Below are 11,015 nucleotides of genomic sequence, written 5' to 3'. Positions count from 1 at the left end.
CTCACCAGGTGCTCAGAACCCCAAACTTACCAGTGCGCTGTGGCACCTGGGCCAATGGCTCTTGAAACTGCAGTTCCTTTCCCCACAGAGAACACAACAATTGCCCAAAACCAAAACAAACAATTATGAAATTCCCCACAGGTGCTCAGAACCCCAAACTTACCAGTGCGCTGCGGCAGCAGGCCCAATTGGCTCTTACAACAGCAGATTCTTCCCTGTGATGCTCTGCAAAAGAACCAAAATAAAGAGTTAGGAAACTCACCAGGTGCCCAGAACCCCAAACTTACCAGTGCGCTGCGGCACCTGGGCCTATGGCTCTTGAAACTGCAGTTCCTTTCCCCATAGAGAACACAACAATTGCCCACAACCAAAACAAACAATTATGAAATTCCCCACAGGTGCTCAGAACCCCAAACTTACCAGTGAGCTGCGGCAGCTGGCCCAATTGGCTCTTGCAACAGCAGATTCTTCCCTGTGATGCTCTTCAAAAGAACCAAAATAAAGAGTTAGGAAACTCACCCGGTGCCCAGAACCCCAAACTTACCAGTGTGCTGCGGCACCTGGGCCAATGGCTCTTGAAACTGCAGTTCCTTTCCCCACAGAGAACACAACAATTGCCCAAAACCAAAACAAACAATTATGAAATTCCCCACAGGTGCTCAGAACCCCAAACTTACCAGTGCGCTGCGGCAGCTGGCCCAATTGGCTCTTGCAACAGCAGATTCTTCCCTGTGATGCTCTGCAAAAGAACCAAAATAAAGAGTTAGGAAAGTCACCAGAGGGGCTCAGAACCCCAAACTTACCAGTGCGCTGCGGCACCTGGCCCAATGGCAAGTAAAAATTCATGCCAAAGGGTCAAGATTCAGGACAAAAATTCAGTACAGTGCAAGTCAAAATTCATGACAAAGGGGCAAGATTCAGGACAAAAATTCAGTACAGTGTAAGTAAAAATTCATGACAAAGGGTCAAGATTCAGGACAAAAATTCAGTACAGTGCAAGTAAAAATTCATGACAAAGGGTCAAGATTCAGGACAAAAATTCAGTACAGTGCAAGTAAAAATTCATGACAAAGGGTCAAGATTCAGGACAAACATTCTGAACAGTGCAAGTAAAAATTCATGACAAAGGGTCAAGATTCTGTAATTAAGGTCCAAATTCAGAACAATAATTTTGGCACAGCTTGCCCATCAGTTTACAATACAATTTCTTATGCAGGACCCAGAATATCAAGTCACAGCTACTTCCAGATTTTCACCAATTTCTATAGATAGCCTCCCATGCCTTTCACTGCATGGCCCAGATATTTTGGACAGCAATTGAAATATATATATCAAATCAATTTAAATTTGTAGTCAGTAGAAACGAATGCACACCCAGAGTACATTGCAAAACCTGCACAAATAGAGAAAACATACCAAGATCATGTAGCACATTTCAAGATGTGGTAAATACAAGTCAAGTGCTTCAAAATCAATCCACCTAACATCTACAGTTGAAAGTGGCAGAGAAATAATGCTGCTAAAACCTGCACAGCTAAAATATGAATTAATAAATTAATCTGTGGGCAACCCTGTGACAAAAAGCACCGGAAAGAAAGAAAAATTGACTTTGGGCCCCAAGGAATGCAATGTGGGCCCCCCCGCCGTGTGCCCCATGTGCGGCGGGCCCCCACAGAATGTGGCCCCGGGTCCGCCGCACACAGGGCACGCGGCGGGACCCGAGGGAAAGCCATTTTTTTTTTCAATATGCCCCCCAGGGCCCGCCACGTGCCCCATGTGCGGCGGGCCCCCACAGAATGTGGCCCCGGGCCCGCCGCTCACAGGGCACGCAACGGGACCTGAGGCAAAGCCATTTTCTTTTTCAATATGCCCCTCGGGGCCCGCCGCGTGCCCCCTGTGCGGCGGGCCCCCACAGAATGTGGCCCCGGGCCCGCCGCACACAGGGCACGCGGCGGGACCCAAGGCAAAACAATTATTTTTAGAAATATGCCCCCGGGGCCCGCCGCGTGCCCCATGTGCGGCGGGCCCCCACAGAATGTGGCCCCGGGCCCGCCGCACACAGGGCACGCGGCGGGACCCGAGGCAAAACTATTTTTTTTAAAATATGCCCCTCGGGGCCCGCCGCGTGCCCTGTGTGCGGCGGGCCCCCACAGAATGTGGCCCCGGGCCCGCCGCACACAGGGCACGCGGCGGGACCCAAGGCAAAACAATTATTTTTAGAAATATGCCCCCCGGGGCCCGCCGCGTGCCCCATGTGCGGCGGGCCCCCACAGAATGTGGCCCCGGGCTCGCCGCAGACAGGGCACGTGGCGGGACCCGAGGCAAAACTATTTTTTTTTAAATATGTCCCCCGGGGCCCGCCGCGTGCCCCATGTGCGGCAGGCCCACACAGAATGTGGCCCCGGGCCCGCCGCACACAGGGCACGCGACGGGACCCGAGGCAAACTCTGACTTCAACTTGCTTGACCCACCCTGCTTACCGAGACCCGACGAGAGGAGAGCCGACGAGAGGAGAGCCAGCCCCGCGATGCAAAATCCTGTGAGGGAGGCAGCAGCCAGAGGAGCAGCAGGAGCAGGTGAGGGGGGGTAATGCAGGCGCACGGGATGAGAGAGACCCTTTGACCTGACCCCTGACCCCTTTCTATTAGCTCTGTGGTGATGAGAGCCACGGAGCCAATAGAAAGTGCCAGACTTCGCGGGCAGTTTTGTAAAAATCGCTGCATTTTTACAAAACTGCCGATTTCGCGTTTTTTTGCAAATCGCGATATCCTGGAGGGTCTGGTAAGTGAAACTCCTGATACCTGGGGAAGAAGAAGGCCCCACAGGGACCTCTCCCCCAGACCAGGAGGTGCTGCTACACACAGGCTGCGTGTCCAGGTACAGGACAAACTGAAGAGTTGACATGGCACCCAGCCCTGTGTGCCATGCCACCCTCACACTGCATAAGATATAGATAAACCACCCCTACTGCAGGCCTGTAGCCCTAAGGCAGGTTGCAATATATTCTATGTGAGGGCCTATCAGCATAAGCCGATAGGTCCCTACAATATTCCTCCCATTCTGGGTGTTGAAGTGAACAAGGAATCCATAACGAGTACATGGGTTGGATACTCGTCAACACGAGTTTCCTAGCTCCATGATGGCTTCACTGATTTATACATTGCTTGATACCAAACATCTTGTCTTAATAAATCCTCGCTGATGCCAATGTTGGATTTATTAATAAATTCACACAGGAAACCCATTTAGAGGGTCCCCTGAAACCTTACCAACCACTGGTGTGGTCCCTGTCTAGTTTTAGCCCACCTGCCATCACCAGACATGTTTATGGGCCCCTGGGTAGAGAGATAGAGCTCTCTGGATCAGGAAACAATGCTGGCTCTGGGCAGAGGTGGCCACACCTTCCGCCCCGCAAGACCTCCTGTGACAGGAGCGGGAACTTCAAAGGACATACCGCCTTTGAAACCCTGCTCCCAGCTTCTTCTGTTAGAAGCAGATGGCGACCCCCCAGTCCTGCTCTTCTTTTGGTGGGAGGACTGGTGGGAAAACTAGGTAAAGGAGAAGGTGGGTCTACCTTCATTCTGTACCACCCCTCAGGTGAAGAAGATGAGGTAGACCCCACTTTTCACTATCAGCCATCTTGAAGATTAAGTCGGTAGCCAATTAGAAATCAGGATATGCCCACCCCCTCGTAGGGTGAACATAAAGAGGGTGTAGACTCCCTACAGGTAGAAAGACCATTGGCTACCACCAGGCCTCCCCTAAATTTAGTATTTAGGTGGCTCCCCGAGAACCTGACTTCAGATTCGACAGACCTAAATAAGACGCCGGAAGAAGACCACAGGCGGACCAGGAACTGAGCCTGGCTGCAGAAGAAACTGGTGCAAACCCTGCCAACTGCAATCAGACACAACAACTGGGACCTGCTGTCCTTCCTGGAACTTGCAAGGCATCCAAAAAACACCAGAGCCTCCTCAGGCTTTGTAATTTGCCAAGAACCTCCCTCTGGGCTAGAGGCACTAGTCCACAGCGTCCGCCTGTAAAGAAACTGCTGTGGTTGAGGATCGGCACACTCCGTGTTGACAGAACTCACCACTGAAAAGAACCATTGCAGCTTCCTAGGCCTGTTCGTTCACGAGTCCGTTGGAATCAACCCCTGCACACCTCCATCACCTTGAGGGATCCTCTCAACATAACGACCAACCCTGGAAACAGCCTAGTTCCTGAAAGCCAGTACTCTCTTGCCGATGACTTTGACAGCGTACTGCAATGACGTTGGCATGACCGCCTATTCTGTGACGGTCTGCTCTGCATCACACTGGAAGCCTGCCTGCTGCCACTGATCTTCGAAACTCCTTGACGGAGTCCTCCTTCCAGTGAGTGCGAGGGCGTCGGAGTCGGCAGTCCTCCACTATCCATACCAACACCAGCCTTCCAGCAATCGCTGGGTTGGTGGTGTTTGGCTCCATTGACCTACAGTGACCTGCTGCCGGCGACAACAGTAACTGGCTTGACAGTCTTCTGAACTCCGTTTAAGCCATACACTTTCATTGCTTTCTCCGACGACCACAATGGTAAATATCTGATGGTATCGAACGTGGAGTGCCTAGAGACTGAAAGTACTGCATACTTTGAACTGCACTGCCTTTTTCGCTCCATAGTTAAATGTCTATGAAGTATTTAACCAAGTATTGAACTGTATAAAGTATATGTCCAATTTGAAGTTTTGCTTCTCAAAATATATATAAAGATAATTATTTTTATACAAATTGGTCTTGGATTTATTCTTGAGTGTGTATCTCATTTATTGCCTGTGTGAGGACAACGGATGCTTTACACTATCCTCGGATAAGCCTAACTGTTTGCCCAGACTACCACAAAAAGTGAGGTACTATTATCTACTTGTTGCCTCTATCTTCCTCTGGGGATTTCTCGCACTCTCTACATAGTGTACTTCATTTTAGTACACTGTCCACTGAGGAAGTATCTTACAATTGTACTTTGATTGAACTAATCAATCAACCAATTGATCAATATAACTTTATTTGGTCTGAATGGAAATAGACCATAAAAATACATAGAAATCTTGCACATAGCCATATTAACACATAAAACATTAAAAACAGGTAAAAATATATATGTACATAAACAGCTTTAAAATTCCTTAAGTACAAGTCGTAATCAAATTTTTAAAACACATTTACACTCATACAGAGAATGGCTGAGATTTAAAAAGAATATTGGGTAAGGCAAAAGAACAAAAAGCTCTTTATCGGGTACGCTATGCGCTCCTACTATCCCCCTAAATTAAGCCAAAACGTCTCAGCCAAGCTTCATGTACTAAACCATAATTCAAACTAATTAACCTAACATGTTTTTTCTAGCCCTAATGGCTGCTTTGTAAAAAGCACAGACGTTGAAAACAACTTTGAATAAACTCAAAGAAGGTAAATGAATGAGAACTGGTCTACAGTGAGGTGGTATCTTACAATTGTACTTTGATTGAACTAATCATTATTTTTCCTATTGATTCTGTAAAAGATTGATTATTTGAAACTAATATGAATAACAGTTATGATTCTGGATAAATACAAATTTACTAAACTTTGAATTAATAAAACCCTTAAAATCTTCAACAACTCTCATTATTAACTGAACTTAGATGATAAAAAGTGATTAATATTTATGTGATGATTTGCTCCTGATTCTCAGATTTGGCGTCCAAGGTCCAACGGCCTATTGGATGAAATACAGCGTAGTTCAGCCTTGTGCATGATGTGATGGAAAACTGTGTTTTATTTTAGCTTTGCACGCCAACAGAATGATAGAAAAAAACGTTACATAGGTAGAGAGCAGGAATCTGTGAGAGTGGGATAAAGGAACAGGGAGTGTCTAGCAGTGGATCAAAAATTTGCTAGCATTCGTGCCAAGAATTTTCAATTCTATCAATGACACGGAGGCGAGGATTATGCTATCTCTTTCTTTTACTGTAAATCACAGCAGCCAATAAAAACATTAAATTAGTTAACACAAACTACATTGTCCATGACACTTTGCATCAGTCACGGCCTCTTAGCCCCCAATACGAGCCACGGGCACAGTCCCATCATCCTCATTCTTTGCTCGAACTGTAAAAGTCCACTAAGTCAACAAAATGATTCAATAACATCCTCCAACAAAGAAATTAACAGGAAACCAAGATCCATCCATAGACTTCAACTTGAAGAAACTTCTTATTCAGATTTCTTATCTGCTTCTAGAAAGAAAAAGAAAAAACAACAACCCGTAATTTCTGCTTATTGCGAAAATCATCAACATTACATCATCAATGGGTGGGTAAGCATGAGCAATGATATTGTAACATAGCGGGTGGGATAATCCTCGCCTCCGCGTCCTTAATAGAATTGAAAATTCTTGGTGCGAATGCTAGCAAATTTTCGATTCTATTACAGGACCGGAGGCTTCGGATTATGCTAGTTTAACCCTTTATCAAAAACAACAGATTTTATATCCCCCACCGGCTTATAATAAAATTGTTTGAAAGTTGATTCAGATGACCAATCAGCACAACGCATAATGTCTTGAATGTTAGAATCGAACATATATGATTTTGATGCCATGGCACCCCACACGGAACTTGCACCACACATTTGAATGTCAATACCAGCCTCTTTCATAACATAACAAAGCCATCTGGCTATTGTCACAGCCGACAGAGGCTTAAAGGGTTTCTGCAAAGCAATCAGAAGTTGAGTAGAACCCTCTGGTCTCAAAGAACGAGTACATTCCTCATATGTTTTTAAACATTGTACAACACATAACTTATCATTGCTAGGAAAAGCATTATACTCAATGTGTCTCGAGAGAGTCTTTGTATGACCTGTGATAGTAAAGGAAACTCATTCCGGAGTAAATACTCTACATGTAATGTCTAAGGCCTGCACATCCGATGAACGCCTACAAGCTGACAGGCATAAACGCATTGCCAATTTGGCAAACAACTGTTTTCCAGACAGAAGATTATTCGCTGGCCAGCTATTAAAGAGAGAAATGACTAAGGAGACATCCCATAGGCCTGAATACTTAGGTCTAGGAGGGTTAGCCACCCTTATGCCCTTAAGAAGTTTACATATCATTGGGTGCATACCAACCTGTTTCCCGTCTACCTGGCTATGGCCCGCCGAAATGGCTGATCTAAAATTATTCACTGAACGATAAGCCAAACCCTCGGCTGCTTTGTCCGAAAGAAAATTTACAATATGGGATAGGCCTGCCCCCACGGGATCCAGGTGCTGTTCCAGGCACCAACCCATCCAGCCTTTCCAGGCTGAAGAGTACCATTTCCTAGTTGAAGGAGCCCAACTTGTTTGATGAAAGCTGTAGCTGTCTTCGAAAATCCAGGCATTTCCCACTGTTGCCGGAAAGCCGCCATGCCATCAGCGACAATCGCCCCGTTAGGATCAACGGATGCTGCTCCTTGTGAGGTTCCAGGAGTAGGGACTTCGACCACGGAAGCATCCTGGGAAGATCGCAGATCATCTCCAGCAACACCGGGAACCAGGGCTGAGATCTCCACAGGGGCGTCACTAGAATCACCTCTGCTTGTTGTTTAAAAATGTGTGACGTCACTCTGGAAATTAGAAGGAAAGGTGGGAACGCATAATTCAATGTCCCCGACCAATCCTGAAGAAAGACATCCGTCGCCTTCGCTGCTGGATCCGGCATCCAACTGAAGAAGTTGAGAAGCTGCCGGTTCGGCCTGGAAGCGAACAGGTCCGTCTGACAAGGACCCCAAAGGTCCTGCAACCATTGGAATATGCTCGGAAGTAGTTGCCAATCACTGTAATCTCTGAGGTGTCTGGAATTCCAGTCCGCTGTCAGGTTGGACTGGCCCGAATGTATTCCGCTATTACCATGATCTGACAATTCAGGCAATAGTGCCAAAAATCCTCCCAACTTGTTGATGTACCTCATCCGTAGAAGGATACAACATGAGGTCTGCTTGGGAGACAGAGTCCGAATTGCAAAAGAACCCGCTAGGAGTTCCAGACAATTTATGTGTAGTGATAGTTCCTGGGGAGACCACCTTCCGCCTGTAGAGATATCTCCGCAGCGCGCTCCCAAGCACCAATGGCTGGCATTGGGTTCGATGATAACCTCGGGTTGTGAGCCGAATATTGCTCTGCCGTTCCACACTTCCACGTGACCCAGCCACCACTGCATCTCCTCTCTCACTTCTTGTGACAACGGGACCAGGTACGTATAAGACAGACCCTTCTGCAAATGCTGGATTTTTAACCTCTGCAATGCTCTGTAATGCAGCGGTCCCGGGAAAATCGCCTGAATGGATGACGCTAATAGTCCCACTACTCTGGCAATGACTCTGAGAGAAACCACTTGTTTGTTGAGGATTGCAGTAATCTCCTTCGTGAGATCCTTTAACTTCGTTTTGGGAAGACTCAATTGGGCCATCTGGGAGTCTATCACAAAACCCAGAAAATCTGTTGTCTACGCCGGGGTTAGCGCTGACTTGGTGTGATTGATTACAAATCCCAGACTCTGCAAAAGGGACATCGTCATTTGGAGATGTTGCAAAACTACTTCTGGACTCTGCGCCATTATCAGGATGTCGTCCAGGTAAATAATTATGCACACCCCTTGCTCTCGTAGGTGAGCTACCACCGGTTTCATCACTTTGGTGAAGCACCAAGGAGCCGAGAAAAGCCCGAAAGGAAGGGCCGAATACTCAAACCACTGACTTTTCCATTGAAATTGAAAGAAACAGTGATGTGGAGGAAAAATGGGAATGGACAAGTAGGCATCCTTGAGATCTATCCTGACCATCCAATCCCCCTGTTGTAGTAGATCCGTCAAAAGATAGATTCCCTCCATTTTGAAATGTTCGTAAATGAAGTACTGATTGAACTCCCTCAAATTTAAAACCAGTCTGTGGCACCACCGTTTTTCTGGACTAAAAAGACATTGCTGCAAAAGTCATGAGGCCTGTTGTTGCATGGTGTTATTGCGTGCTTTCGCAGCAATTCGGCTATTTCAATGTCTATAAAAATGTACTCTTGTTGGGAAAAATGGAGTGGGGCGGTGGAGTGGCTTGATAGGGTGTTCTGTAAAATTCTAGATGGAACCCATAAACAGTTTGAAGTACCCACGCATCCTGTGTCAGTATTCGCCAATTGTGAACAAAGAATTGCGTTCAACCCCCCATTAGTAATGGAGACAAGTCTGCCACGCTTACCTGAGGAATTTTGCGCCTGGAAGCCTACTCTGTTACGACCTCCGTGGAATCGGCTTTTGTTGAATAGACGACGAGTGGGGTAGAAGGTGCTCCCTCTAGTTAAATCCCACTCTCCTCTACCGCAACCATAGTCGCCTCTGGGGGGACCTTGGTTATAGAAACAGCCTGACGAACATCCCTTGACTAGTTCGGCCCTGTTGAAAAGGCCTTGTTGGAAGACACGCTTAATGCCCGACTGAGCCTTGTCAAGGGATGTAAATGTCCCCATATATTTCGACACATCCTTAACAAAATGGTCTCTGAACAGGTTGCCCTCGGCAAGAGGCTCTGGTTCCGCGGCCACCAGATCGATGACATTGGAACCCATACGCATGAGCAAGGATTTTCGCATTTCCGGGGAAATGGCGCAATTAGCATTGCCCAACAGACACATTGCCCTTTGTGTCCATCCTGCCAGGATATCCGGATCCACCTGAGTTGCCGTCTCTTTGGCCACCAGGGCCATCTCCAGGATCTTCGCTAGAGGTCCAACGACGTCAAGGAGCTTGTCTGACATTCGTGCCAGGCACGATCTATCCCCTTCTTAGGGTCTTTTGCAAACTTTTTTAGAAAGGTGAGTAAGATAACATCTATTTCGAGAGTTTCAGCGACCTTGTCTGACAAATTAGGCGAGGACACTCTGACCTGAGCTGATTACGGACCTCCTTATCGAACCCTTTCCGAAGGTTCTCGTGTAGATACTTGGTAACTTCCGGCGCCGGAGCCCAATCCGAAGATCGGGGATGTATAATATCGCTAGGGTTGAAGGTAAAGGGAGTATTAGATGGTACTTCTGGAGTGGAAGAAGCCACTTTCTTAGCTTTCTTCCTGGGAGGGGCTTCCTCATCTGTTGTGGTAGTGTCAGTATCGGTGTTGGTGGTATCAGTATCCACATAGAACTTCTGCTTACTCTTCGCCTTGCCTCCTGCTGAGTACTCATGATCCCCACTCGGAGCTGGGGTAGCGAATTCAACGCACTAGCATGTGGCCATTGACTCTCTTTACTGCGTCTGTAGCTGGAGGATTAACAGTTTTTGCATTATCCTTAGTAAACCCATGACGCTTGGCAAAACTCTCAAGCTGCTTAGCAATTGGTTTAAGTGCACCTGCCAATGCTTGTTGCACAGTGTTTGGTACTGTGCTCTCAATAGCCCTGTTCACTTAGGACTGGACCAAGGCATCCAGAGCCTCCACAATACTATCTTCAAGGACAGTCTCTTGCTGTCCCTCATAATAGACATCCTCCTCATCTTCTTACATGATTAATTGTGATAAGAAGGTATTAAGAGCATTGGGAAATGAAATATCGCAGGCACAGAATCAAAAGTACCTTGCGAAAAAAAACTCAGTACACTCTATGACTGTGGCATGGAAAAAAGAACAATGTTTTCCCTATGTTGTCAGACTACCCGATTGTTGGTTGAATAGAGAGGTTCTAAGGACAAGAATTGGGGTAACCCCGTGTTATGTAAATATTGTGGTAAAAAGCTCAATGATTGATAAGATGGGAAGATGTATTTGCACTTTGGGCTCTTCATGTGATTTGTTAGATATTTTAATAGATTGCCAGAAGTTTCTTGATATTCGAATCATGTTTTTAAGACCGATCTTTAGTAAATATGAGATTAAGTCTAGGGCTCAGGCTGTAATTTTGGTGACTGAAATAAGCCACTTAGATATTGCTGTTGCTATTGGGAAGTTCATACAAAGAGTGAAGGCACTT

The sequence above is a fragment of the Lissotriton helveticus genome, chromosome 9 (assembly GCF_964261635.1).
Source record: "Lissotriton helveticus chromosome 9, aLisHel1.1, whole genome shotgun sequence".
NCBI lineage: Eukaryota > Metazoa > Chordata > Amphibia > Caudata > Salamandridae > Lissotriton > Lissotriton helveticus.
The sequence above is the reverse complement of the archived record's forward strand: the minus strand, read 5'-3'. Positions refer to the sequence as shown.